This window comes from Callithrix jacchus, chromosome 14, assembly GCF_049354715.1.
Source record: "Callithrix jacchus isolate 240 chromosome 14, calJac240_pri, whole genome shotgun sequence".
NCBI lineage: Eukaryota > Metazoa > Chordata > Mammalia > Primates > Cebidae > Callithrix > Callithrix jacchus.
In genome coordinates, this window is record NC_133515.1 from 91,957,825 (window position 1) to 91,984,780 (window position 26,956).

At 42.4% G+C, this 26,956-nt stretch overlaps 1 long non-coding RNA gene across 1 annotated transcript; it reads right to left on the reverse strand.

The window, feature by feature from the left end:
* Nucleotides 1-9,808: 9,808 nt before the first annotated feature.
* Nucleotides 9,809-11,340, reverse strand: LOC144579383 (uncharacterized). The gene is made up of 3 exons (XR_013526812.1): nt 11,183-11,340; nt 10,821-10,955; nt 9,809-10,024 (listed from the first exon to the last, which is right to left on the reverse strand). It is a non-coding gene; the product is annotated as an uncharacterized LOC144579383 (long non-coding RNA).
* Nucleotides 11,341-26,956: the final 15,616 nt, after the last annotated feature.

Here is a 26,956-nt window from a genome sequence, read left to right on the forward strand (position 1 = left end):
GACATCAGCCTAGGCAAAGAATTTATGACGAAGTCCTCAAAAGCAAATGCAACAAAACAAAATATTGACAGTTGCACCTAATTAAACTAAAGGGCCTCTGCACAGCAAAAACAACAACAACAAAAAAACCCAAATAAACCACCAACAGAGTAAACAGACAACCAATCTACAGAATAAGAGAAAATGTTTGCAAACTATGTATCTGACAAAGGACTGCTATCCATAATCTATAAGGAACTCAAATCAACAAGCAAAAAGCAACCCCATTAAAAAGTAAATGAAGGACATGAACAGACCTTTATCAAAAGAAGACGACATAAGCAGCCAGCAAACGTATGAGAAAATGCTCAACACCACTATCAGAGAAATGCAAATGCAAAGCACATTTTTGTGGTTTTCATATCTCATATCTCATATATCACATATATGAGATATCATTTCATACCAGCCCAAATGGCTATTACTGAAAAGTCAGAAAACAACAGATTCTTGGTGAGACTTCAGAGAAAGGAGAATGCTTGTATACTGTTGGTCAAAATATAATTTAGTTCAGCCCCTGTGGAAATCAGTTTGGAGATTTCTCAAAGAAGTAAAAAGTGAACTACCATTTGCCCCAGCAACACCATATGAGGAAAATAAATTATTTTACCAAAGAAATGCCTGCACTCATACGTTTATTGTAGCGCTATTCACAATAGCAAAGACATAGAATCAACCAAGGTGCCATCATTGGTGAGCTGGATAAAGAAAAGATGCTACATATACACCATGGAACACTATGTAGTCATGAAGAAGAATGAAATCATATCCTTTGCAGCAACATGTCGGATGCAGCTGGAGGCCATTAGCCTAAATGAATTACTGTAGAAACAGAAAACCAAATATTGCATGTTCTCACTTATAAGTGGGAGCTAAACATTGGGTACCCATGGACATAAAGATGGGGAAAATAGATACTGGAGACTCCAAAAGCAGGGAGAGAGGGAGGGGGCAAGGCCAAAAAACTTTCTATTGGGTACTGTGTTCACTATTTTGGCAACAGGGTCAATAGAAGCCAAAACCTCAGCATCATACAACATGCCCTTGTAACAAACCCTTAATCTAAACCTGCACACTTAATCTAAAATAATGAAAATGTAAAAAGGGGGAAAAGAGAGAGAGAAGTCACGTCCTGCTCACATCCCTGAAGCCTTTGAATCAAGCTTTGTCTGAGGCCACACCCACTTTAGTTACGGGGATCAGTATGTTCCTTTGACTGTTCAAGCCAGTTTGACATGGGTTCTGTTGCTTGCAACTAAAAGCATTCTGACAGGTGCAGACGTAGCGTTTGTGTGGAAGTTAATGGCTAGGATCCTGGGATAAACAAAGAGCATGAACCTTGGGCCATGCTGCTTGACTTCGAATCCCAACTTCACTGCCCACTAGCAACATGACCTTTTCATGCCTAATTTTATTTTATTTTATTTATTTTTTTATTGCATTTTAGGATTTGGGGTACATGTGCGGAACATGCAAGACATTTGCATAGGTACACACATGGCAGTGTGTTTTGCTGCCTTCCTCCCCTTCACCCACATTTGACATTTCTCCCAAGGCTATCCCTCCGCAGCTCCCCCCACCACTGTCCCTCCCCTCTTCCCCCCAATAGACCCCAGTGTTTGGTACTCCCTTCCCTGTGTTCATGTGTTCTCATTTTTCATCACCCACCTATGAGTGAGAATATGCGGTATTTCATTTTCTGTTCTTGTGTCAGTTTGCTGAGAATGATGTTCTCCAGATTCATCCATGTCCCTCCAAATGACACGAACTCATCATTTTTGATTGCTGCATAATATTCCATGCTGTATATGTGCCACATTTTCCCTGTCCAGTCTATCATTGATGGGCATTTGGGTTGGTTCCAGGTCTTTGTTATTGTAAACAGTGCTGCGATGAACATTTGTGTGCATGTGTCCTTATAGTAGAACCATTTATAGTCCTTTGGATATATATATACTGGGTGTATAAACCCAGTAATGGGATTGCTGGGTCAATTGGAATTTCTATTTCTAAGGCCTTGAGGAATCGCCACACTCTCTTCCACAATGGTTGAACTACTTTACACTCCCACCAGGAGTGTAAAAGTGTTCCTATTTCTCCACAACCTCTCCAGCATCTGTTGTCTCCAGATTTTTAAATGATCGCTATTCTAACTGGCGTGAGATGGTATCTCAGTGTGGTTTTGATTTGCATCTCTCTAATGACCAGTGATGATGAGCATTTTTACTTATGTTTGTTGGCCTCATGTATGTCTTCTTTTGTAAAGTGTCTGTTCATATCCTTTGCCCATTTTTGAATGGGCTGGTTTTTTTTTTTCTGTAAATCTGTTTGAGTTCCTTGTAAATTCTGGATATCAGCCCTTTGTCAGATGGGTAGACTGCAAAATTTTTTTCCCATTCTGTTGGTTGCTGATTCACTCTAGTGACTGTTTCTTTGCTGTGCAGAAGCTGTGGAGTCTGATTAGGTCCCGTTTATCTATTTTGGCTTTTGTTGCCAATGCTTTTGGTGTTTTGGTCATGAAGTCCTTACCTACTCCTATGTCCTGAATGGTTTTGCCTAGATTTTCTTCTAGGGTTTTTATGGTGCCAGGTCTTATGTTTAAGTCTTTAATCCATCTGGAGTTAATTTTAGTGTAAGGTGTCAGGAAGGGGTCCAGTTTCTGCTTTCTGCACATGGCTAGCCAGTTTTCCCAACACCATTTATTAAACAGGGAATCCTTTCCCCATTGCTTGTTTTTGTCAGGTTTATCAAAGATTGTATGGTTGTAGATATGTTGTGTTGCCTCCAATGCCTCTGTTCTGTTCCATTGGTCTATATCTCTGTTTTGGTACCAGTACCATGCTGTTTTGATTACTGTAGCCTTGTAGTATAGTTTGAAATCCAGTAGTGTGATGCCCCCCACTGTGTTCTTTTTGCTTAGAATTGACTTGGCTATGCGGGCTCTCTTTTGGTTCCATATGAAGTTCATGGTGGTTTTTTCCAGTTCTGTGAAGAAAGTCAATGGTAGCTTGATGGGGATAGCGTTGATTCTGTAAATTACTTTGGGCAGAATAGCCATTTTCACGATATTGATTCTTCCTAACCATGAACATGGAATGCTTCTCCATCTGTTTGTGTCCTCTCTTATTTCATTGAGCAGTGGTTTGTAGTTTTCCTTGAAGAGGTCCCTTACGTACCTTGTGAGTTGTATTCCTAGGTATTTTATTCTTTTTGTAGCAATCATGAATGGCAGTTTGTCCTTGATTTGGCTCTCTTTAAGTCTGTTATTGGTGTAGATGAATGCTTGTGATTTTTGCACATTGATTTTATATCCTGAGACTTTGCTGAAGTTGCTTATCAGTTTCAGGAATTTTTGGGCTGAGCTGATGGGGTCTTCTAGGTATACTATCATGTTGTCTGCAAATAGAGACAATTTGGCTTCCACCTTTCCTATTTGAATACCCTTTATTTCTTTTTCTTGCCTGATTGCTCTGGCTAGAGCTTCCAGTACTATATCGAATAGGAGTGGTGAAAGAGGGCATCCTTGTCTAGTGCCTGATTTCAAAGGGAATGGTTCCAGTTTTTGCCCATTCAGTATGATATTGGCTGTTGGTTTGTCGTAAATAGCTTTTATTACTTTGAAATACGTTCCACTGATACCGAGTTTATTGAGGGTTTTTAGCATAAAGGGCTGTTGTATTTTGTCAAATGCCTTCTCTGCATCCATTGAGATAATCATGTGGTTTTTGTTTTTGGTTCTGTTTATGTGGTGAATTACGTTTATAGACTTGCGTATGTTGAACCAGCCTTGCATCCCTGGGATGAATCCTACTTGATTATGATGGATAAGTTTTTTGATGTGCTATTGCAACTGGCTTGCCAGTATTTTATTGAAGATTTTTGCTCTATGTTCATCATGGATATTGGCCTGAAGTTTTCTTTACTTGTTGGGTCTCTGCCGGGTTTTGGTAACAGGATGATGTTGGTCTCATAAAATGATTTGGGAAGGATTCCCTCCTTTTGGATTATTTGGAATGGTTTCAGAAGGAATGGTACCAGCTCCTCTTTGTGTGTCTGGTAGAATTTGGTTGTGAACCCATCTGGACCTGGGCTTTTTTGTGTGGTAGGCTCTTAATTGCTGCCTCAACTTCAGACCTTGTTATTGGTCTATTCATAGTTTCGGCTTGCCTAATTTTCTTAATAAAATAAAATGGGAATAATATTCCTGCCCCATAGGGTTGCTATAAGGATTAAGTTGGAATGTGAAAGCACTTAAAATAGTGCTTGGCATATAGTAAATGACATGTAGTCTTAAAAAACTGAGTATAGTGGTGAAAAACACTTGGTTGCCATTCTAGAGGAACTCTTGGTTTTCCTCTGGCTGCTACCTTCATGGAGGGATGAGACCAGATAGCAGTAACACCAACCATCACAGGGCCCTCTAACCTGAGTAGCGAGTTCTCAGCATGTATTGCAAGGACTGTTTAAGCAAAATGCAAATCCGCACCATTGTTTAAAATGGTATGGTAGCTTTATAACTATGTACCAGTAATATCACTTTCCTCAAGCATGGACATGATCCAGCTCCCTTATAACAATGGCCTTGTAAACTTGTCATACCACTGCTCTGTGTCTTTTACTTGCTAAGATGTTGTTTATCTGACATACAACAGGCTAGTTCTCTCTCTCATGCTGACTCATCGTATTGGTATGCCATGATGATATACTAAATATGTGCTGTGGTCACGCCATGGTAGGCTGTAAAGACAGTGCTGACGATGTCACGTCTGTCACTATGACATGGTGTACCTGCCATAATAATTGGTATACTTGTATGTCCTCATGATAGATGGTACCTGTCTCTCACTGTGACACGAGGTATCTGTCTGTCAAGGTGTCATTGTAGTATTTTTCCATTATGATGACACAGGCTATCTGTTATGGTGACCTGATCTGCCTGTTAGTCACCACTGTATACCTGTCTGTCACTGTGGCACCATACCTACCAGCTATGATGACATGGTGGATCTATCCGTAGTGGTGATAGGGGGTATCTGGCTGTCACAAAGGCACAGGGCTCCTATTTTTTATTCTTATACGTTAGTTTCCCAGTGGCTCCATAGCGCCTTCCGGTCGGTGCTGTGTTGGTTGTCTTATCTAATCAAGCTAGTGCTCCAAATATGTGCAATGCCCCTGAGCTGAACTTCCTTCCCCTTACCTGCTGAGCTTGCTGATTTTGTCTCAAGAAATGGCCCTTATTATTGGTGTCATCTTGAACTACCTCCCAAACCTCAAACTTGAGGCTCACCTGAGTCTCTCCCCTCTTTTTATTCCACAGTCACCAAGTCCTATGGTGACTATGGATAGGATAATCCTCTGGATAATCCATAGTCCTATGGATAATCACTTCCTAATTATCCCCTCACCCATCCCTTCCTCTCCATCCCCACTGCTCCCATTAGTGCTGTGGCCCTGGCCTTCCTGCCTCCAGAGGTGCCCCGGTGAATCCATTCTTAACCCTACAATCAGAGTGATCACTTTAGCACGGAATGATCATGTCAGCCTCCTTTTGCAAGACCTGCAGATTGGCAATGGCACTTTACATTTTCCAAATGCAATTGAAATCTCATATTCTCATTCCACATGTCTGGGATTTGGCCCTGACCACCTTTTCCCCCTTGCCTCCCAGCACTTCCTTTTTAACTCTATTCCCCAGCTCCTCACTTGGCTCCTTCTTTATTCATGCCACTCTTACCATCAGACACTCACAGGCTTTGTGAATATGAATATTATCTCCATAATCCAAGGAGTATATCATCTTAGGTGAGTTACCTAACTGCTCTGTGCCTCAGTTTCTTAATCTGTAAACTGGATAAACAATATGCCTACCTTATCAGGTTGCAGCAAAGATTAAAAGAGTTAACTAATATAGAGGACATAGAAAACTGACTGACCCATACCAAGCACTCAGTACGTGTTAGGTATTGTTACTGTTATTACTTTTTTGTTTTTTTAGGTGGAGTCTTGCTCGTCACCCAGCCTGGAGTGCAGTGGTGCCATATTGGCTCACTGCAACCTCCGCCTCCCAGGTTCAAGAGATTCTCCTTCCTCAGCCTCCCAAGTAGCTGGGATAACAGGCTTATGCCACCATGCCAGGCTAATTTTTGCATTTTCAGTACAGACAGGGGTTTACCATGTTGGCCAGGCTGGTCTTGAACTCCTGACCTCAAGTGATCAGGCCACCTCAGCCTCCCAAAGTGCTGGGATTACAGACATGAGCCACTGCTCTCATCTTATTAATCTTTTTTAATCCTTTTGTCTATATCCAGATTAGATGCCCTCTTCCCTGAATTTCCTTTATCAAGTATTTTCTAAACAGCCAAAGATAGACATGGAAGCTTCTGTGGGATCACTCTCTTGCATTTATCACATTTTGCCTTATTTTATTGTTGCATCATATTTACTTTAATAAACTCTAAGTTCTCAGAGGTAAAAAAACAAACGAACATATTTTAGGTGTCTTCCTTAGCACCCAGAACCATGAGTAGCACAATAAATTACAATAAATGAATCTGTGATTGTGAATATGTTATTTCCAAAGATAAGATACTTCTTATCTTTGAGAGTAAAGATCTGGACTTTCTGATCATCTGGAAACAATCAACTCAGAGGCTCAGGGTTCATCCTGAGAGACTCCTGCAGTTGCTGAGACAAGGGGTGGTGAAATATTCAACAGCACAGGCTCTGACCCATCAGCACGAAGGTTGGAGTAAACCACCAAGATGGTGGTGCTGGTGTGTCCCAGCTGAACCAGGCCCCTTGAGATATCAAGGATGCCCTGGGCCAAACAGGAAAACTGACTCAACTGCCTTGAACAAGAAGGGATTTACTCTCTCAGATAAGAAGCCTGAACATAAGTGACTTCAGGACTCAACCTCATGATGGAGGGCTCAGGCTCTGTTCCTATAACCTGGCTGTCTTTAGGCTGTCCTCCCTACAATAGCCTCCTAGCAGTTCCTGAGACAGAATACGAGAGAGTGTGCTCCTTTTTATCAGAAAGAGAAACTTTACCCTGCAGCCCCAACAGATCTCATCTGACATACCGTTGGTCAGAATTTAGCCACAGGACGGTGACTAAACCAACCACCAGCAAGGAGAATGCAACCCCTATGTTGGCTTTTACCAATCAGAATTTACTCAAGTCAGGAGGAAGGGCACTGGAGCAAAGTCAAGGCTCTCTCAGCCTGGAGGAAGACAGCTTTGGCCACTGATAACCAAAGGCGTCCGCCATATCCCTTTTCATAAACAGGAGAGAGACTCTGCCACTGTATCTGAATAGACCTGGTACTTGTTCAAATTTTAGACGAAAAACAAACATCACCAAACAAATCATATTCACTTGTAAATGGAACTGAATATGAAATACAGGCTGGCCTTTGGGTGAAAAATCTCTGTATTTATCAGAGGTTGTCCAGCTCCATACTTCACAAATTTTGAAAATTATTCCATCACTTGAGCCTCCAGGGTAGTTGCTTATGATTAGAGACAAACAAGATAAACATTTATTTCCTCAAAGAAGGCCTATTTCTTTGCTCCTCCTTCACCTTCTGCCATGGTTGTGAGGCCTCCTCAGTCATGTGAATCTGTAAGTCTATTAAACTTTTCTCCTTTATAAATTAAAAAAAAAAAGATGGCCTATTTCTACTGACTATAAAGGCATATGGACAAAATTCTCAGTGCTGTTGTATCTTATTTATTTTTAATTTTTTGGAGATTGAGTCTCGCTCTGTTGCCAAGGCTGGAGTGCAGTGGTGTGATCTCAGCTCACTACAACCTCCACCTCCTGGGTTCAAGTGATTCTCCTGTCTCAGCCTCCCAAATAGCTGGGATTGCAGGTGCCTGCCACCATGCCCGGCTAATTTTTTGTATTTTTGGTAGAGATGGGTTTTCACTGTGTTAGCCAGGATGGTCTTGATCTCCTGACCTGGTGATCCACCCACCTCAGCCTCCCTAAGTGCTGGGATGACAGGTGTGAGCCACCGCTCCCGGCCATATCTTATTTCTAATTACTCATGGGTTAGTCTTTCAGTGGTTCGCATCATCTATTAGAAGAAAGCAGGAACAAAACAAAAGAACCTCAGCAAAATGCCCAAGACTCTCTGTGTCCGGGCTCACTCTGACTCACCAGCTTATCACCCGCTGTGCCCAAGAACTCCTGGCTTTGCAGCCACATGGATATACTTGAATGCATTGGACACATCATGCTCTTTTTCTTAATTTTTGTTTTTGTTTTTGCCTTTCATTCTTTGTGTGTCTGGCAACTTCTACCCATCCTGTAAGACCTAATTCAATTGTCCCCTCCTTTGTCAGAAGCATGACCTTTTCTAGGCTTTCCCAAGCAGATCACTGTGCTTCTGCCTGTGTACGGCTCAGCCTTAAAACACCCCTCTGTTGGAGCCATTACTATATTGCTATAATTCTGTGATTTGCTGGCACCTGGTCTCTTTAAGCTTAGGGGCCGCTCTACCACTCTCTGCCACTTCCTTCTGTCATAGGCCCAGTACACATTATGAGGTTGGGGTGGTAAATAAATGGTTTCATGTGTAAGCCTATAGTTTTCTTAATACATTAGCAATAACTTACCCATTACCCTCCTCCAGGACATGGTGCAATCTGAGACATAATCTGACATTTATGAACAGATTAGCTCCTTGCAAATGGGCACATTTCTGCATATTTACCTTGACATATATGCACTAATGGCCGCAAGAGCCATTAACGAATTCATTAGTTTTGAATCCTAGTTGCACTTCTACTTGCTAAGGTTAATTATTGATTTGTTTTATTCTGTGATTAAAGCCATTAACCACTATTAGCAAATGAGGATATTTATGCATGCTTGAATATCAGCTGGGTTGCATTTCATCGCAGGCCCCCAAGCTAAATTAGTACTCTCTGGGACTGACATCGAGAATGGTGATACATGGACTTGCTGAAGGTAGCCAGTGATTTTTCCAGGGTAAACAGGACCTGATTGCCTCTGCCAATTATTCTTCCTGAGCATAGACACTGGCTGGGATTTATCTTTAGTTGAATTTGGCCTCTGTCCTTATCTGATTTTGAATGACCAGAGACTCCTGAGCAGGAATTTTAGGGAGTCTGGGAAGTCCTTTGGCTTCAGTGCCTACAGACTTTGCTTTCAGCTTTCCACTAGCAGGGAGGTAGAATGGGATCATTTTCTCGTTGAAATAGTTGGGAATGCAATTTGCAGCTCAGAGCTTGTCCTCACCTGGACACAGCTTCTGCCAATGAGGAAGAGACTGCTTTTCAAAGCCCTCTCTGAGTGGGTCCTGCCCTCCAGCTGTGCCCTCATTTGGGGAAGGTTGGCCTGAATGTACCTGTCACCAATGAAACTGAGTCTTGGATGCAGGGAGCATGGAGACCAGGGGTTCAGCCCTTCCCTCGCTCTTTGCATTAATCAGGGAAGATGAACTATTGTAACAATAGCCCCCAGATCTCAAAGGCTTAGCATCTCACATCCAATGTGTGGCTGCCAGTGGCCGGGAGAGTAGGGGCTCTGCTCTAAAGTTTCCTTCCTTCTGGTGGCTGTTCCACCTCCAAGGGCCTCGACGTCCTCTCCAGTCTTCTCTATGACCCTGCCTACAGTCTGGGCAGATGGAGGTGGAAGATTGTGTGGGAAATTCGGCTCTGTGGGTTGGGCCCGGAGGAGCACCCATCCATCCTGCCCATGTTCCCATTGGCCAAAACACATATAGAAGCAGCTGCAAGAAGGGTAGGAAGTGTAATTTGATGGCTCTGTCTGGCAAAAAGAGAAACCGTTTTGAAAGGAACTTGCTGGTGTCCGCTGCAATCTCCTTTGCTTCCTTCTGGCAGGTGAAGCTAGCTAGTGCTGAGAGGGTTTTCACACTCGGGCCACTTTCTCAGCCTGTCATCTCTTTCTTGGGTGTCAGAAGGAAGCCCACTCGAGCTGCCTTCAGCTTTCTTCCTAAAGAGGCAGAGAAAATAGCTTGAGGGCAGCGACAGCCACAGACCCACATTCCTGGAGAGATATCCTCCAGCTCCTAACCTGGTCTGGGGCCCATGGTAAACATTTGTTGAGTGAATAACTGGCTGATTGAATGATTTTGGTGAACCTAAGATTCCTGTCATCTGACTTTGACATATATTCATTTTAGAAGGCTTGTCTCTGTACCGTTTGCACCAGCCTTCCTGATTGTTATCTACAGTTCATCTTTCCCAGGGAGACATTCAATGAAGACACCTCAAAATGGGTCCATGATTCGAAGGTACAGCTGACTGCACTCTGATTAACTTCCTATTCATCAGTCACAGAGATATATGAGGAGAATTACCAGGGCAGGCAGGAGGGAGGGCAGGCAGGCTAGGGGGAAGTGAGATATCAGCTGGAAGATCAGGGTTTTGGGGTAAAAGAAGATGGGAAAACTCCAAGGAGAATGGTGAGGTCCCCAAGGGGAGGAAAAGCCCCAGTGGGTAGCATGAGATAGGATGGAATCTTCTAGAAACTGTATTTATGGTGCTTTAGCACTAGTGTCTGACTCCGAAGTTAAAGTAATTTTCTTATGACGTTAAAAGGAAAATAAGTATGAAACAATGGAGGAGGCTGATGACTCAGAGGCTTAAGTGAAGGAATTTGTGAGGCCCCATCTCCCTTCAGCTTGGTGATCCCAGCATCTGCTTGGAAGGGCGGGTGATGGTGCTTCCTTACCAGAGAGGTTGCTGCTCCCTCATTGGAATTTCAAATGGTTGGAAAGACCACGTACCCTCTCATGGCTTCATTGCTGTGTTCATTTCTGGGGCTCTTCCAGCTTCTGGTGGTTTTCTGGTGACTTTGGCATTCCTTAGCTTGTGGACACATCACCCTGACATCTGCCCTCATTGTCACATGGCGTTCTCCCCTGCGTGCATGACTACCTTTGTATCCACACTTACTCTTTCAAGGGCATGGTCCTGTTGGGTTAGGGCCTACCTTAACCTCATCTTAACTTGGTCATCTGCAAAGACTATTTCTAAATGAAGTCACATTCACAGGTACTGGGGGTTAGAATGTTGACATCTTTTCAGGGGACACAATTCAACCCATAATGATTACCAGGGGGCATGCTGGAAATTCTCAGTGCCTCACCCAAGCCTGGAATCCTCGCCTGATACCAGAGCCATACATCCTAGTGTCTGCCAAACATTCCCATCTGGAAGTCTCCTGAGCAGCTCCAGCAGTGCGTGGAAAAGCTGAGCTCTTCTCCTCCCCTCCAATCCACTCCTCTCCTCGCAGTGCCTAGCTCTGGGAATTGACACCACTATCCACACAGTTTATGAGGAGAGACATGAACATCCTCTATGACCCGCCTCCTCTGTTTCACCTGTCATGTTCAATTGTCCACCAGATCCTGCAGTTTTGCCACCTCAATATCTCTTCAATCCACAGGCCACTAGGCTGTTTTTCTGGGATGATCGTGCCAGTTTCCCGACTGGCTTCCTTGCTTTCAGTCTTGCCCAACTTCAATCCAGCTTCTGCAAGTGTGACAAGGTGACCTTCCCATGGTGAAATTTGCTGATCGTCTCACTTCCTAGCTTGAAACGTCTTAGGAATTCCCCCCTTGCTTTTAGGATAAATTAAAAAAAAAAATCCTTGCATGGCCCTTTTACCTGTCCAGTCTCATTTCTGCCCATTCCCCTTTCACTTCAGTTACTCTGAGCTAGAGAAGCTGCAGTTCCCCAGGCGTACCCTGCTTTCTCCCGCCTCACCTCCAGACCTTGGCAGATGCTGTTCCTTCCGCTGGGAGGACTCTGCTCCACTTCCTCTTCCTCCCAGCAGCTGGTTAGAGTTTACACCCCAGCTCATTTCCTCTGTTCACCCTCCCCTAAGTCCCAAGAGTATCCCCATAGTTTCTTCCCCTGTCACAGTGGGTAGGGTGGGAACTGTACCTGCCTCTTGCATCACAGAGTCTGACATGAGTTTGATGCTCTGTGGCTGCTGACTTGGAAGTTTCATAACACTACATCTATATATAGATATTTTAGACATGGAGTCTCACTCTGTCGCCCAGGCTGGAGTGCAGTAGCATGATCTTGCCTCACTGTAACCTCTGCCTCCCGGGTTCAAGTGATTCTTTTACTCAGCCTCCTGAGTAGCTGGGACTATAGGTATATGCTACCACACTTGGCTAAGTGTTATATTTTTTATAGAGACAGGGTTTCTCCATGTTGGCCAGGCTGGTGTTTAACTCCTGACCTCAGGTGATCCGCCCACTTCAGCCTCTGAAAGTGCTGAGATTATAGGTGTGAGCCACTGCACCCAGTCCATAATACTATCTTTGAACTTATGTTTTGTAACCGAAATCCAATGTGACAGTGGCACAAGCTCTGGGGGTCCCGCCCATCCACCACATCTCTCGCATGGATTCTCGGGTGCTTGCTTGCCTCCCTTGGCCCAGCAACTTCTGGTGGTTTCTATGCAGAGCAGGGACCTGGGTGAGGGTGTGGCTCTGAGCCGCAGGATGGAAACCCAGGCGCCTGTGAGGCTCTGTGCTCACCCAGTGAGTATCCCTAAGGTAAGCCCATTCTAGTAAGACTCAGGTTCCTTCCTTTGCCTGACTTCGGCTTGAGGACTTCATTAGCCTTGCTGACTTTTCCTAAAATTGTGCTGCTGCCTAGAGAGACGGAGAGACTGAGAAAGAAAGGAAAAATCTTTTCCAGCTTTTGGAACAACTGTTCCCACATCTTCATGTTGCAATGAGCCCTGCAAATTATCTAGCTGGTCCTGCCTGGCATATAGTATGTGCTCAAAATGGCTTAGTTTTAGTCCTCTTACATAGCTCTCAAATCCACCCATGTGTCTTCTGTTTTTTTCCTTTAATTATTTTTTATTATTTCTTTTCATTGTTGTTGTTGTTGGACAGGGATCTAGGGAATGAGGCCAAGTTCCTTCTTTTCCACTTCCATGACCTGAATCCAGGACCAAGCTCCTCCCGTTAGCAATTTCAATAGCTCCTTGTTTGTCCTCGTATCCCAGGTCCCTAGTAGCGGGTTTGACACAGACTGGACCTCAGTATGTATATGATGAATAAATAAATGAAGTAAGTACGTAGGAAGAATAGTCTTGAAAATAGCCTGTTGTCAGTTCTGCAAGTTACAGTGACTCCCAGGTATACCACTGATAACTATCTCCAGGAATTAATCAATTTTACACTTTGGCCTTTGCCAGGAGGTGGTCAGATTCCTGGGCTGATCTGCGTGGGCCACCCCACTCAGGCTGTACTGCCCAACATGGACTATTTTGTCCACCCTTCACCTAGGGAGAGCCCAGCTGCAGGCCACGGATGCACTGGGGGGCCAGAGAAGCTTCAAAGGGGGACACTGTAACTGAGACATTTGAAAGGACAAGGAGCAGTTTATTTTATTTTATTTAATATATATATTTTAAATTTTTTATTGCATTTTAGGTTTTGGGGTACATGAGCAGAACATGCAAGACAATTGCGTAGGTACACACATGGCAGTGTGTTTTGCTTCCTTTCTCCCCTTCACCCACATTTGGCATTTCTCCCCAGGCTATCCCTCCCCACCTCCCCCTCCCACTGGCCCTCCCCTTTTCCCCCCAATAGACCCCAGTGTTTAGTACTCCCCTCCCTGTGTCCATGTGTTCTCATTTTTCATCACCCGCCTATGAGTGAGAATATGCGGTGTTTCCTTTTCTGTTCTTGTGTCAGTTTGCTGAGGATGATGTTCTCCAGATTCATCCATGTCCCTACAAACGACACAAACTCATCATTTCTGATTGCTGCATAATATTCCATGGTGTATATGTGCCACATTTTTCCAATCCAGTCTATTATCAATGGGCATTTGGGTTGATTCCAGGTCTTTGCTATTGTAAACAGTGCTGCAATGAACATTCGTGTACATGTGTCCTTATAGTAGAACGATTTATAGTCCTTTGGATATATACCCAGTAATGGGATTGCTGGGTCAAATGGAATTTCTATTTCTAAGGCCTTGAGGAATCGCCACACTGTCTTCCACAATGGTTGAACTAATTTACACTCCCACCAACAGTGTAAAAGTGTTCCTTTTTCTCCACATCCTCTCCAGCATCTGTTGTCTCCCAATTTTTTAATGATTGCCATTCTAACTGGCGTGAGATGGTATCTCAATGTGGTTTTGATTTGCATCTCTCTGATGACCAGTGACGATGAGCATTTTTTCATATGATTGTTGGCCTCATATATGTCTTCTTTCATAAAGTGTCTGTTCATATCCTTTGCCCACTTTTGAATGGGCTTGTTTGTTTTTTTTCCTGTAAATCTGTTTGAGTTCTTTGTAAATTCTGGATATCAGCCCTTTGTCAGATGGGTAAACTGCAAAATTTTTTTCCCATTCTGTTGGTTGCCGATTCACTCTAGTGACTGTTTCTTTTGCCATGCAGAAGCTGTAAAGTTTCATTAGGTCCCATTTGTCTATTTTGCCTTTGTTGCCAATGCTTTTGGTGTTTTGTTCATGAAGTCCTTGCCTACTCCTATGTCCTGGATAGTTTTGCCTAGATTTCCTTCTAGTGTTTTTATGGTGCCAGGTCTTATGTTTAAGTCTTTAATCCATCTGGAGTTAATTTTAGTGTAAGGTGTCAGGAAGGGGTCCAGTTTCTGCTTTCTGCACATGGCTAGCCAGTTTTCCCAACACCATTTATTAAACAGGGAATCCTTTCCCCATTGCTTGTTTTTGTCAGGTTTATCAAAGATTGTATAGTTGTAGATATGTTGTGTTGCCTCCGGTGCCTCTGTTCTGTTCCATTGGTCTATATCTCTGTTTTGGTACCAGTACCATGCTGTTTTGATTACTGTAGCCTTGTAGTATAGTTTGAAATCCGGTAGTGTGATGCCCCCCGCTGTGTTCTTTTTGCTTAGAATTGACTTGGCTATGCGGGCTCTCTTTTGGTTCCGTATGAAGTTCATGGTGGTTTTTTCCAGTTCTGTGAAGAAAGTCAATGGTAGCTTGATGGGGATAGCATTGATTCTGTAAATTACTTTGGGCAGTATAGCCATTTTCACGATATTAATTCTTCCTAATCATGAACATGGAATGCTTCTCCATCTGTTTGTGTCCTCTCTTATTTCATTGAGCAGTGGTTTGTAGTTCTCCTTGAAGAGGTCCCTTATGTTCCTTGTGAGTTGTATTCCTAGGTATTTTATTCTTTTTGTAGCAATTGTGAATGGCAGTTCGTTCTTGATTTGGCTCTCTTTAAGTCTGTTATTGGTGTAGAGGAACGCTTGTGATTTTTGCACATTGATTTTATATCCTGAGATTTTGCTGAAGTTGCTTATCAGTTTCAGGAGTTTTTGGGCTGAGGCGATGGGGTCTTCTAGGTATACTATCATGCTGTCTCCAAATAGAGACAATTTGGCTTCCACCTTTCCTATTTGAATACCCTTTATTTCTTTTTCTTGCCTGATTGCTCTGGCTAGAACTTCCAGTACTATATTGAATAGGAGTGGTGAGAGAGGGCATCCTTGTCTAGTGCTGGATTTCAAAGGGAATGGTTCCAGTTTTTGCCCATTCAGTATGATATTGGCTGTTGGTTTGTCATAAATAGCTTTTATTACTTTGAGATACGTTCCATCGATACCGAGTTTATTGAGGGTTTTTAGCATAAAGGGCTGTTGAATTTTGCCAAATGCCTTCTCTGCATCAATTGAGATAATCATGTGGCTTTTGTTTTTGGTTCTGTTTATGTGATGAATTACGTTGATAGACTTGCGTATGTTGAACCAGCCTTGCATCCCCGGGATGAATCCTACTTGATCATGATGAATAAGTTTTTTGATTTGCTGTTACAATCGGCTTGCCAATATTTTATTGAAGATTTTTGCATCTATGTTCATCATGGATATTGGCCTGAAGTTTTCTTTTCTTGTTGGGTCTCTGCCAGGTTTTGGTATCAGGATGATGTTGGTCTCATAAAATGATTTGGGAAGGATTCCCTCTTTTTGGATTATTTGGAATAGTTTTAGAAGGAATGGTACCAGCTCCTCTTTGTGTGTCTGGTAGAATTCGGCTGTGAACCTGTCTGGACCTGGGCTTTTTTTGTGTGGTAGGCTCTTAATTGCTGCCTCAACATCTGACCTTGTTATTGGTCTATTCATAGTTTCAGCTTCCTCCTGATTTAGGCTTGGGAGGACACAGGAGTCCAAGAATTTATCCATTTCTTCCAGGTTTACTAGTTTATGTGCATAGAGTTGTTTGTAATATTCTCTGATGATGGTTTGAATTTCTGTGGAATCTGTGGTGATTTCCCCTTTATCATTTTTTATTGCATCTATTTGGTTGTTCTCTCTTTTCTTTTTAATCAATCTGGCTAGTGGTCTATTTTGTTGATCTTTTCAAAAAACCAGCTCTTGGATTTATTGATTTTTTGAAGGGTTTTTCGTGTCTCTATCTCCTTCAGTTCAGCTCTGATCTTAGTATTTCTCGTCTTCTGCTGGGTTTTGAGTTTTTTTGATCTTGCTCTTCTAGCTCTTTCAATTTTGACGATAGGGTGTCAATTTTGGATCTCTCCATTCTCCTCATATGGGCACTTATTGCTATATACTTTCCTCTAGAGACTGCTTTAAATGTGTCCCAGAGATTCTGGCATGTTGTGTCTTCTCATTAGTTTCGAAGAACTTCTTTGTTTCTGCCTTCATTTCCTTGTTAACCAGTCAACATTCAAGAGCCAGTTTTTCAGTTTCCATGAAGCTGTGCGGTTCTGGGTTAGTTTCTGAATTCTGAGTTCTAACTTGATTGCACTATGGTCTGAGAGGCTGTTTGTTATGATTTTAGTTGTTTTGCATTTGCTGAGCAGTGCTTTACTTCCAATTATGTGGTCAATTTTAGAGTAGGTGTGATGTGGTGCTGAGAAGAATGTATGTTCTGTTGATTTGGGGTGGAGAGTTCTGTAAATGTCTATCAGGTTTGCTTGCTCCAGGTCTGAGTTTAAGCCCTGGATATCCTTGTTGATTTTCTGTCTGGTTGATCTGTCTAATATTGACAGTGGAGTGTTAAAGTCTTCCACTATTATTGTGTGGGAGTATAAGTCTCTTTGTAAGTCATTAAGAACTTGCCTTATGTATCTGGGTGCTCCTGCATTGGGTCCATATATGTTTAGGATCATTAGCTCTTCTTGTTGTATCGATCCTTTTACCATTATGTAATGGCCTTCTTTGTCTCTTTTGATCTTTGTTGCTTTAAAGTCTATTTTATCAGAGATGAGAATTGCAACTCCTACCTTTTTTGCTCTCCATTTGCTTGGTGAATCTTCCTCCATCCCTTTATTTTGAGCCTTTGTGTATCCTTGCATGTGAGATGGGTTTCCTGGATACAGCACACTGATGGGTTTTGGATTTTTATCCAATTTGCCAGTCTGTGTCTTTTGATTGGTGCATTTAGTCCATTTACATTTAGGGTTAATATTATTATGTGTGAATTTGATACTGCCATTTTGATGCTAAGTGGCCGTTTTGCCCATTAGTTGTAGATTCTTCATTATGTTGATGCTCTTTAGCATTTAGTGTGATTTTGGAATGGCTGGTACTGGTTGTTCCTTTCTATGTGTAGTGCCTCTTTTAGGAGCTCTTGTAAAGCAGGCCTGGTGGTGACAAAATCTCTGAGTACTTGCTTGTTCACAAAGGATTTTATTTTTCCTTCACTTCTGAAGCTCAGTTTGGCTGGATATGAAATTCTGGGTTGAAAGTTCTTTTCTTTAAGAATGTTGAATATTGGCCCCCACTCTCTTCTGGCTTGTAGTGTTTCTGCCGAGAGATCTGCTGTGAGTCTGATGGGCTTCCCTTTGTGGGTGACCCAACCTTTCTCTCTGGCTGCCCTTAGTATTTTCTCCTGCATTTCAACCTTGTTGAATCTGACGATTATGTGCCTTGGGGTTGCTCTTCTTGCGGAATATCTTTGTGGTGTTCTCTGTATTTCCTGCATTTGAGTGTTGGCCTGTTTTGCTAGGTGGGGGAAATTTTCCTGGATGATGTCCTGAACAGTATTTTCCAGCTTGGATTCATTCTCTTCATCCCCTTCTGGTACACCTATCAAACGTAGGTTAGGTCTTTTCACATAGTCCCACATTTCTTGGAGACTTTGTTCATTCCTTTTTGTGCTTTTTTCTCTGATCTTGGTTTCTCGTTTTATTTCATTGAGTTGATCTTCGACTTCAGATATTCTTTCTTCTGCTTGGTCAATTCGGCTATTGAAACTTGTGCATGCTTCGCGAAGTTCTCGTATTGTGTTTTTCAGCTCCTTTCTATTCATATTCCTCTCTAATTTATCCATTCTTGTTATCATTTTCTCAAATCTTTTTTCATATCTTTTTTCAAGGTTCTTAGTTTCTTTGCATTGATTTAATACATGTTCTTTTAGCTCACAAAAGTTTCTCATTATCCACCTTTTGAAGTCTAATTCCGTCATTTCGTCACAGTCATTCTCTGTCCAGCTTTGTTCCCTTGCTGGTGAGGAGTTTTGGTCCTTTCTAGGAGGCGAGGTGTTCTGGTTTCGGGTGTTTTCCTCCTTTTTGCGCTGGTTTCTTCCCATCTTTGTGGATTTATCCACTTGTCGTCTGTGTAGTTGCTGACTTTTCGATTGGGTCTCTGAGTGGACACCCAGATTTTTGGTGATGAAGTATTTCTGTTACTTGGTTTTTCTTCTACCAGTCTAGCCCCTTCTCTGTACGACTGCTGAGGTCCACTCCAGGCCCTGCTTGTCTGGGGTGCACCTATAGCAGCTGTGGAACAGTGAGGGATGCTACCAGTTTCTTTTTCTGCTATCTTTGTCCCAGGATGATGCCTGCCAAATGTCAGTCTTTTGGATATAGAGGGGTCAGGGAGCTGCTTGATGAGACAGTCTGTACTTTATAGGAGCTCAATTGCTGAGCTGTGAGCTCTGTTGTTCATTCAGGGCTGTTAGGCTGCTATGTTTGATTCTGCTGCAACAGAGCTCATTAAAAAACCCCTTTTTTTCTCAAATGCTCTGTCTTGGGGGGTTGGGGCTTTATTTTTGGATGTCTGTTGAGGTGTCCTGCCCAGCTAGGAGGCAGTCTAGTCACTATTTGCCTGCCAAGGCTCCGCCCTGCTGTTGTGAGGTTCGCCCTGCTGCTGCAGGCTCTGCTCTTCTGCTGCGGTCTCCACCATGGGCTACACCCTGCAGTGGAGTCTCTCTGTTGTAGCAGGTTGCCTCGGCAATGGCAGGCTGCGTCAGCAGTGGGCGTGTATCTCAGTAGGGGCGGGTTGCCTCGGTAATGGTGGACGCCCCTCCCCCACGGAGCGTCTCAGGGACTGTCTCCACAAGGAGTGTTTGGAATTGCCGTTTTGTCCGTCCCACTGCGTTACCCCAAATGCTGTGTCCCTGCAATCCCCTGGGCTGGCCCACTGTCCAAGTCCTGTTCAGTCTCAAGTTCAGCCCTCTCAAGTCTCAGGTTGCTGGTTCAACAGGGCACCCAGACAAGTGCACCCTGTGGGGAGTGCTGGGTAGGGCCGGCCGCCGCCACCCCGGCTGCCGGCTTCACCAGGCAGAGCCTCTGCCTGGCATCCCGCGTCTCCTTTATACCTGGGAATTTCCCTGTTCTGTGGGCAACAAAGATCAGTCTGAAAATGCAGCTCTGACTCACCTCTCCGTGGATTCACCGAGAGATTCAATCCTGGGTTGTTCTCACAGCGCCATCTTGAGTCCTCCCCCCAGGAGCAGTTTGTTAGCAGAAACAAGGACCTGTTAGGTCTTCATGATGTTTATTGAAGGTCACATCTGAAGCCATGTGGCCCAATAGCTTATACCTGAAGGGGAGGAGTATAGAGAGAGTGGTGTTGGGTTTTGGCTTGACTCCTCTGCCTTAGTTTACCCAGTAAGTCATGGGCCTCTAGGAGGTTTGCTGGAGGGTGTGAGGAAATTGCTTCTGAAGAGTTGTGCAAGGATGCCTGTGTTCCAGCTGGCTGAGCTTCTGCCACTGTGGCTTCACTAATTCTCAGTGAAGAGGTCCATTAGGCTGAATCTGCTTTACCTCTTGTCTTACTCATTGTGGCTGCTATAACAAAAATACTACAAACTGGGTGACTTAGAAACAACAGGCCGGGCATAGTGGCTTATGCCTATAATTCCAGCACTTTGAAAGGCCCAGGCAGGCAGATCACTTGAGGTCAGGAGTTTGAGACCAGCCTGGCTGGTGAAACCCTGTCTCTACTAAAAGTCCAAAAATTAACCAGGCATGGTGGTGCACGCCTGCATTCCCAGCTACTCGGGAGGCTGGGACAGGAGAATCACTTGAACCTGGGAGGCAGAGATCGTAGTGAGTCGAGATAGTGCCACTGCCCTCCGGCTTGGGTGACAGAGTTGGACTCCATCTCAAAAAAAGAAAATAGAAAAAGAAAAAAACAACAGAACAACAGAAATTTCAGAAATTTATTTCTTCCATTTACAAAGTTACAGAGGTTGGGAAATAAAAGATCAAGGTGCCAGCAGGTCCAGTGTCTGGGGAGGGCCCACTCTGCTCCACAGACGGTGTCTTCTTGCTGCATCCTCGCATGGGGGAAGGGTTAGCTAGATCTCTGGGGTTTCTTTTATAAGGGCACTAATCTGATTCATGAAAGTACCACCACCTTGAGGATTAGGATTCAACATAAGAATTTTTGGAGAACAGAGACATTCAGACCATAGCACCTTCAAAGACCTATCACCCAACCTGGATTTCCATCCAAGTAGGCATAGAACTTATGTCCACCTACCACTACACTGGTTGCATCTTGTAATGCCCCAGTGGCTCTTACAATTGGCGAACAGTCAAGAAATTCACAGCTATGTTGCTCACGATAGCAGAAACTACCGCCACCACATTCTGCTGATAACATGCCAAAGAAGTACATTTAGTGGCCTTGATAATAATACTGGACTACTTTATGGGAGCAGGTTTAGTTTTCTGTGGCTCATGTTGTTTGAACAAAGCAAAGTATGTCTGTCAAGTATTATTTGACAGATGTCATTGCTATGGAGGGCAGAAATGGCCAGTGTGATGTGTGATGCCGTTGGTGCTGAGGACTTACGGTGAAAGCAGCAAGATTCACTTCTTAGTGATTGCAGCAGCTACAAACCAACAGCTGCTTTTCCCATAAACTTCCTTTACCGACAGAAAATGTAAGTCAGAAGCTGTGGACAATTTGGAAGTTTATTCCAATGGCCTTATGAGATTCACTAAGCACTGACACTAAATCTATACTTTCTAATGGCTGCTCCCAGCTAATGCCTGAACCTGGCCCTGATACCAAGGCAGGTCCGTCTCTGCAAGGTGCAGGATGACTCCAAAAGATGACTTTGGCCTAAGTCCTTCCAGTGGTCTTGCTAAACCATTGAGATGGTGCGGCATTCCAAGACTCTTCTACCCTGAATCCTGTTCCTTGCCTGTCTCCTTTCAGAGATGTCAGATCTAAGTCACCGGGTGAACACTTTCTCCTCTTCTCCTGCTCCCTCCTCCAACAATTCTCTTGCATGGCTAACCTAGTTATAATGTCTACTTCTCAAGGACCTAAATGAATGCATTTTCTTCCCCTATCTATCCATCTTCAGGGATAAGTAAAAAACGTATGTTTCAGATTGTTGGTGCTGGATGAAGCCACTATTCAAGAGGTGGAGGAGACATAATCAGAGAAGGGATTCTGGGAAGGAGCTCGGGTTTTGGCATCTATGAAAACTGTAGAAGCTGACTGTGCCTCACAGTCACGCTCTGCAGAGGGGCGAGTACAGAGCAATAGTGATACCAGGGGCAACAGTGTTATGGCCTAGCCTGCCTTCATTGGGGAACAGCATGGGAAGGAGTAGCTCTGAGCCCACAGGCATGGTGGCGATTGAGAAGGGACCAGAATCATAGATCAACACATCATTCACCATTTTTCAAGCACACAGTAGAAGTCCCAAACATTTATGTGTAAACAACCTCTTAAAATGACAGAGACTGAATTTATCCCACATCCTGGATAGGTAAGGTCCAGAGTCAGGTTACATATGATGTAGAAAAATAAGATGATCATAACATCTGATCATCTTATTTTTGATATCTAAGTATGATAAAGTCCAGACAAAACATCTACATACTTGTCAGAATGGGCAGGTTCTGGCTGGGTGCGGTGGCTCACACCTGTAATCTTAGCAGTTTGGGAGGCTGAGGTGGACAGATCACAAGATCAGGAGATCGGAGACCATCCTGGCTAACATGGTGAAAACCCATCTCTACTAAAAATACAAAAAATTCTCCTGGCATGGTGGTGGGTATCTGTAGTACCATTTACTCAGGATGCCAAGGCAGGAGAATTGCTTGAACCCAGGAGGTGGAGGTTGCAGTGAGCTGAGATTATGCCACTGCACTACAGTCTGGGTGACAGAGCCATCTCAAAAAAAAAAAAAAAAAACAAAAAACGGGCAGATTCTCTAAACATAACTGGAGGGAAAACAGTGAAATGACACTCGTTCCTAAAAATAGTGACTGAGGCTAGAATTGTACCCATATGCAGAATGTAGCAGTCAGGTTGTGCTTCTTTATGGAGGAAAATCAAGTCCAAGTAACGGAATGGCTGCTGGAGACTTAGAGTATGAGTCAAGTCCCCAAACACTGACTGAGGACTCTCCTGCGGTCAGCTCCTGGACAGCAGTGCCTGCACACCTGGAGAAGGTGCTGAATGGCTGGAGCAGGTCTCTCCAGATGAGACAGTGGCACTCACAAGTCTCTGCACAGGTAGGGCAAAGGCATATTTCCAGGTGAGAACAGGAGGCCGCCCTGGAGGAGCGGAGGCAGTTCATGTTGAGTTTTTCAGCTGATGCACCTCTGATGACAAAGGAAAAGGCCTCCTTTTTTTCAGATTGTTGAGGCAAGGGTAGAGTCAGAAGCAGCCTGCAGCAGGATACCACGTACGGCCTTGCATTCTGCTCCATAATCTACTGGTGTGTTTTGTTCATATTTCAAAATGACAAAATGATGCTATACTTTTTAACATAACTATCGATGAGAGTGCTCACATCTTAATTTGTAAAATAGTAGCAGTCATTAATTTAAAAAAAATGCTTGAGAGCATAAAGAGGAAAATTCAAATGGCTCACAATACCACAAGCCAGGCAATCTTCCCTGAGTTTTAGAAGAAATATCAAGATGATACATGCATACAAAGTCACAGAGAAAACTGTGAAATAAAGTCGGGTCAGTTCTTCCAGGTGATTCTGGAATGAAGCCAATGCCAGAACTTCCATATCCATAAAGCATGACTTCACCCCTGAGCAGGATGGAGCAACAGGGCCAGATCTATTCTCTTTTTCGACAAAATGAGAAAAAAAATACAGGATATTACAGTTTTCTGTCATTGAACAACAGGCAGTGCTGGAGTGCACTGGGATCCCTGAGTGAAGAAAACAATGAAGGGAGCAGTATGATCACCCTCGAACTACCCTAAGGGACCTCGTAGGAGGAGAAGGGGATTACTCAGATCCTGGGAATCTTCCTGAGTTGAGGAGATAGAATTGAGAATCTGGGGAGGCCAGGACAGCTAGGATACTCAGAGCAGGATATCAGAAAGGAGAAAATAGCACAGAAGGGAGGATACTGCATGGAGAGAGAGCTCCCGAGAGTCCCAGAGGGTTCACCTTAGGGATTCTGCCTAGTGAGGATCAACACGCCTGTGAGGAAACTTTCCAAGGCCTGGAAAGGAGCAGGTGGAATAATTCTTGATGATCACACAGGGCCAGGAATAGATTGTATTCCTGCCAACCAGAGTAAAAATAACATTGCAATGCACAGGGCATTGGGTAAAATGTTCAGTTTATGAAGCATTCAGTTACTGCCTCAGTGCTGGGCCAGAACCAGCTGTCAGTTAAAGACTACCCTGGTCCTGCCTAAACAAAAAAAAATGTAAAGAAAGCCTTGAAAGGATCAATATGTTTTCAAGCAATTTAACTGGGTTCCAATATAATGCTCAAGAATATTTGAAGGAATACAAAAATCAAGTATTTAGGTGAAATTTACAATCTTTGCAACCCAACAAAAAAATTACCAAAATTACCAGGTATGCAAAGAATCAGAAAAATATTACCACAATGAGGGAATCGATCAATCAATCAATCAATCCATCCATCAATATAAGCAGACTCAAAATGACATAGATGATAGAGGGAGTTGTCAAGGATAGATGTCACAAACGTATCTCCTATATTCAAGAAGAGAGAGTAAGGTTTTCCAACAATGGTCTGTGGGCCAAATCCATCCTGGAGTCTATTTTTGTATGGTCTGAGTCCTAAGAATAGTTGTTTCTTTTCGTTAAAAATTTTAAAGATTACTTTAAAAATGGTATAAAAAATGTGACAAAAACATTTATGACTCCTAAAGCTTAAAATGTTTACCATGTGGTCCTCTGAAGAATAAGTTTTCTGATCCCTGAGGCCAGGAAAATATAGACAAAGAAAATATCTGAGATGGAAAAGGTGCTGGATGGAAGGGATGTTGGATAGTAAAGATGTTGGTTGAAACAGCAGATACGACATTGCAGAATAAAAGATTACTGAATTCGAAGATATAGCAATACACACCATTACAAATGAAACACAAAAAGCTGAAAAAGAAAAGAGCAACAGTGAAATGTGGGACAACTTCAAGGAACCCCTCCTCCATGTAATTGGAGCCCATAAAAAAAGCCAGGTGGGGAGTCAGAAAAATTATATGAAGAAGTAATGGACAAAATTTTTCTAATCTGATAAAAAAAGTTTAAGTCCACAATTTCAAGAGGCTCAACAAACCTCAAGTAAAAAAACTGAAGAAAACTGCACTAAAGCAAATCAAAATCAAAATCAAAGTTTTAAAACCAGTAGTAAAGATGATCTTAAAAGTAGTAAGAGACACAAAACGCATTATGAACAGAGAGCAAAAATCAGAATAATATCAAATTTCGTACCAGAAACAATGTAATCTGAAAGACAGAAGATCAATGTCTGTCAAGTATCAAAAGCAAAAAAATATTCAACTTAGATTTATATTCCCAGTGATAATTTATTTCTAAAATGAAGTCCAAATAATGAGTTTTACAGGCAGTAGAAAAGCTCAAAGAAGTTGTCACCAGATACCTGTGCCGCAGGCTATGTTAAGAGACAGTCCTTCAGGCAGAAGAAACCTGATACCAATTGCAAATCCCAATCTTCACAAAGGAATGAAGACCATGAGAAATGAAAACCATGTGGACAAGATTAAAGACATTTTCATATTTTAAAAATCTCTAAAAGGTGATTGATTGTTTAAAGTAAAATTAATGAAGTATTACTGTGGGGTTTATAACATACTGTATATAGAAATAAAAAATACAAAGCCCAGGAGATGGAGAACAAATTTATATTATATATAAAGTGGTAAGATATATCTTGAAGGTAAGCTGTGATAAACTAAAGATACACATCGTAAAATGTAAAGGAACCACTATGACACAAAAGAAAGCCATAGCTATGACTATGGGAGATAAAATAGAATTATAAAAATACTTTTTATATGAAAAGTCACAAGTACATTAAAAGCACACGGGTGGAAAAAAACGTGTTTCATGCTAACTAACTAAAAGCAATCAAAAGAAAACTGGAGTAGCTACTTTATAAGATAAAAAGTAAATTAAGCAAAGAATAGTTTCAGGGATAAGTAAGGCCATTTCCTAATGAAAAAGAGGTTGTCACATCACTAGGAAATAACAATAAAAAATATTTATACACCTAAGAATAGAGCTTCAAAATACATGAAGCAAAAAACTGGTAAAGCTAAAAGGAGAGGTAAACAAATCTACCATTACAGCCTAAGATTTTATACCTCTCTGTCAATAATTGATAGAAAAAGTAGACATAAAATCAGGAATGATATAGAGGAATTGAATAACACTATCAATCAGCTACCTAACTGACATTTATGGAACACTCCACTCAACAGGAGCAGAGTAGAGATTCATTTTAGGTGCACAGGGAATATTTGCCAAAAAAAACCTATATTCTGGCTCATAAAACAAACCTCAACACATTTATATTCTGGGCCATAAAACAAGTCTTAATATATTTAAAAGAATTCAAACCATGCCAAGCTTATTCTGTGATCAGAATGGATTTAAGTTAGATATTAATCACAGCAAGACATCTGGAAAATCCCCAAATATTTAGAAACTAGATAATACATTAAAATATTTCTTCAGTCAAAGAAGAAATAAAATAAATTAGAAAACATTTTGAACTCAACAAACATGAAATATGACATATGAAAATCTGTGGAATGCGTATAAAGCAATAGTTAGAGGAAAAATCATAGTCCAAAATGCCTACCCCAGAAAAAAAGAAAGGCCTCAAATCAGTGATCTGACCCAGGGGTTGTCAAACTGTAACAGATGGGCCAAATCCAACCTGTTGCCTGATTCTGTAAAGTTTGAGTGAAACACAGCCATGCTGATTAATTTGTGCCTGGCCTATGGCCGCTTTCATGCTATAACAATAAAGTTGATTAACTATATGCCGGTAAAAACCTCAACTATTACCCTCTAATCTTCCTGAATAAAATGTGCTGACTTGTGATCAATGCTTCTACTTTAGAAAATAGACAGAAAAGGGCAAATGAAATCTAAAGTCAGCAGAACAAAGGACATAATGAAGATAAAAGCAGAGAGCAATGCAATAAAAAACAATAATAACAATCAATGAAAGTACATCTATGAAAAGCCTACAGCCGAATCATACTTGATCCTGAAATCACTAATGCTTTCTGCCTAAGACTGGAAACAAAGCAAGAATATAAATTATGAAGCTCTTAAAGCATTGCTGAGAGTGTTAAAGAGGGCACAAGTAAATGGAGACGTAAACTATGTTGATGGGTCAAAAGGCACAATAGTTGTAA